Source organism: Gossypium raimondii, chromosome 6 (assembly GCF_025698545.1).
Source record: "Gossypium raimondii isolate GPD5lz chromosome 6, ASM2569854v1, whole genome shotgun sequence".
NCBI classification, from domain to species: Eukaryota; Viridiplantae; Streptophyta; class Magnoliopsida; order Malvales; family Malvaceae; genus Gossypium; species Gossypium raimondii.
Genome location: NC_068570.1, coordinates 35,979,981 through 35,983,761, shown reverse-complemented (window position 1 = coordinate 35,983,761; position 3,781 = coordinate 35,979,981). Strand labels below are relative to the sequence as shown.

The 3,781-nt window shown below is 36.2% G+C and overlaps 1 non-coding gene across 1 annotated transcript; it reads right to left on the bottom strand.

Annotated features, from left to right (window-relative positions):
• Window positions 1-2,024: 2,024 nt before the first annotated feature.
• On the bottom strand, window positions 2,025-2,130 carry LOC128042113 (small nucleolar RNA R71). Its single transcript, XR_008197320.1, has one exon. It is a non-coding gene; the product is annotated as a small nucleolar RNA R71 (small nucleolar RNA).
• Between the last annotated feature and the right edge of the window lie 1,651 nt (window positions 2,131-3,781).

Here is a 3,781-nt window from a genome sequence, read left to right as displayed (position 1 = left end):
AGAAACCGAGACAAGCAATGTGGCTATTGTAAGAATATAGGCCACGTTAAGGCAAAATGTTACAAACTTTAGAATAAGAATAAAAGGGATGCCAAAAACAATGAGAAAGGTAAGTAGAAAGTAGAAGTTGCTGATGCTAGTGTAGCCAAGGTAAGAGATAATGATTTTTTATTGGTGTCGACAAGAAAAAGCTCTAAACTTATTTCTAAATGGATCCTAGATCCAGGGTGCTCCTAACACATGTGTCCCAACAGGGACTAATTCTCCACGTACAATTTAGATGAAGGTGGAGTTGTGTTGATAGGGAATAATTCTCCATGTAAGAAAATTGGAATTGGAATAGTACAAAACAGAATGCACGATGGAATCATTTGGACACTACCAGATGTCAAGTATGCACCCAATTTAAAGAAAAATCTCATCTCATTGGGAATTTTGGAGTTCAATGGTTCTAAGATTACTATTGAGTTAAACAACTTAAAGGTTTCTCGTAGAGCTCTCATTGTGATGAGAAGATAGAAAAAGGGCAGCCTGTATGTTCTGCAATGGTCAACAGTAACTGGTGCGACTGCAATTACCAAAGAAGAGCTGAAATTGTTTCTACATCACGACGAGGACCACTATGACATCGCGACGACTAGACATGATTCTTGATGAGGACCACTATGACATCGCGACAACTAGATATGATTCTTTCTCCATATATTTTGAATTAACCAAACTTTGGTATGACAACATTGTGTAAAAAAGGTCTTCTAAAAGACACTAAAGTTGGTAAGTTACGTTTCTATGAGCATTGCACTTACGGGAAGTAGGCACAAGTAAGTTTTGATTCAATATTTGATCTGCCGTAATTCAGTGTTGCAAATTAAACTAATTTCTGCACTTTAGGAGCTTCAAAGCAAGTATTTCCATTCGGTTTTAGTTATGTTTTCGTAAGTTTTCATTAAGTTAATAAAATGTGCAAATTAAGTCTTTTATTGACCTTTGGGGCCAAATGAGGCCTAAGAGTGAACTAATTTCCTTTGTAAGTGTGTAGGAGACCATTAGGAGGTGAAATAAACAAACATTGGTCACTATGTTGCAACACGAAATGATCAATGTTGCAACATAGGGAGCAGAATGGAGAAAATTATGAAACCACTTCCGATGTCATGACACAGCCTAAGAGTGATGCGACATACCCCTGAAGATATCCCAAGAGGAGTATACTAACTATTATGTCACAACATAGGTCCTAGTGTGTCGCAACATCGACTCTAGACAGGAATTAAACACGTGCCATGTGGTGTTTTTCTCTGAATAATCAAACTCAAAACTCAAGAACGACAGCTAACGTACGTTTAAGGACGACATCCACTTGAAATCTATAAATAGGCTCATTTGTCACATGTTATAGACACCAATTACATAGTTTATAATTTTTATTTTAAATTTCAGTTTTGTTTTTCTTTCTTATTAGGTTTTAGGTTTATTTTCAGTTTGTTGTTTTATTTTGAGAGATCTGGTTTGTGGAGATAGTCGAACTCTGTGGATTCATTTTCATCTTTAATATAAATCAGGTGCTTTCTTAAACTTTACACTTCAATTCATTTATCATGTTTTCTCTTTACATCAATTCCATATTGTTTATGAAAACCATGAGAAACTAATCCTTCTATGGGGGATTAGCGAGTTGAGGTATAATCTGTTAACTATTTTATAGGGTTACTCAACGGATTAGCTGTTTGGGAAAGGAAGAACTTAAACCCTAGGCCTAACAATCGTAGGAAGTCATCAAGGTGGGAATTAATCCAAAATTGATATTTCCTATCTGTCAACACTTAAAATGGTTTCTCCAGCTTTGTGATACTTTTAAGTATAACGAGGTTATTGATGACGATATTTGTCTTCTGTTGTTCCCCTTTTCTTTTATTGATAATGCCTTTTCTTAGTTAGATTCACAAGCACCAGGGTCTATCATGACATGGGATGAGCTCACTAGAAAATTTTTGCAAAATTTCTTCCCTACTAGTAAAGCGAGTTAACTTAGAAGAGAGATTGCTGTCCTTAGACAGATGGAAGGGGAAGTTTCCATGAGGCATGAGAGCACTTCAAAACATTGATTAAAAAATGGTCGCACCACGGATTCTCTTAGTGGATGCGACTGTAGGTATTTTATAATGGGTTAGATGTGAATGCAAGATCATGACTAGACGGAGCAGTAAGAGGAGCCCTCATGAATAGAACGTACGATGATGCGTATGAAATAATTGAAAACATGGCATTGAAGTCATGTCAGTGACCCATTGATAGATTCATATATGGATAAAAACTTGCTATGGTAAAAGTGATCCAGGAGGATGATAAGTATCAACAATTAGTGGATCGACTTAATCGTATTGAGTCTACTAATAAACTGTATATGTGTGGCGAAGACAAATTGCTCTTCCATTATGTCAACAATCTTGCTTTGGATGTAAATAGTGTAGAGAATAGGGAAGGAAACCCTTATTCAAATACCTACAATCCCGGCTGGAGAGATCACCCAAATCTGAGATGGGGAGGAAACCAAAGAGGAGGTAATAGTTTGAATGAAGATAAAAATACTAATTATCAACCTCTTTATTTGCAGAAACCTCAGGATATGGTCAACTCAAGTGACCATACTGCATTTGGTCAACAGCTAGATAGAATTGAAGGAGAGATGCAATCAATGAGAACAGGCGTAAAGCAAGTGTAGTCTGAGTGCACAAATTCAACCAGAACATTGACCAAACTTGAGGATCAAATGAGCCAATTGATGAGAATGATGGGTGACATCAAAAGGAAACTTGGCACCGGAATTCCCAATAACACAGAAATAATCCTTAGAGGGAAGGTAAGGAGCACGTGAAAGCAATAACGCTCTGATAGTAGACCAGAAAAGCCTACTCCGAAGGTAAATATGGAGAATGCTGATGATCCTTCATATAAATCTGTAGAGGCTAAAGATGAACCAGAATTAGACAAGGTAATCGCACCGGCAGCGGAGCCAGAAAAATAAATAACTAAAAATGCTGCTGTTACAAAGATCTCATTCCATTTAAGACTAGAAGAAAAGAAAAAATGAGATGAAGATGAGTTTGTAAGTTTCCTAAACTTGTTCAAAACACTAAATGCAAACCTACCTTTAATCGCGTTGATTGAGAAAGTCCCTAAGTATGCCAAGTTTTTAAAGGAAAATATGTCTAGGAGTAGGAAAATTAAGGTAGGAAAACAAGTTAATTGAAGTGCCTCCTATAGTGTTATTATTTTAAGATAGGTTCCCAAAAAATTGAAAGACCCGGGAAGTTTTACTATTCCTATAAGATAGGGAACATTCATTTTAATATAGCTCTATGTGACTCAGTAGCTAGTACAAATTTAATGCCTCTATCCATTTTTGAAAAACTTGGGTTGTGGGATCTCAAAACTACTCAAATAACATTACAGTTGGCTGACAGGTCTTCAGTACATCCTAAAGTGGTATTGAAAGATGTGTTGGTCAAAAGGCATAGCTTCATTATCCCAATAGATTTAGTGGTTCTACATTTTCTCACAACTTCTAGGTCCACTATTGATTTAGAAAAAAAATGAATTAACCATGAAAATCAATAGTGAGACTGAAATATTTAAATGTGGTCATCAATTGACCGAAGAGGACGGTAGGAGGAAGTTAAGGGAGCAGTGTAAAGAATTATTTATTTTTAACACTACCAAGCCAAGGGATATGCTTCCTTTTATGTATGCAGAAATAATAAACAAGTTTAAGGAAAGGGAC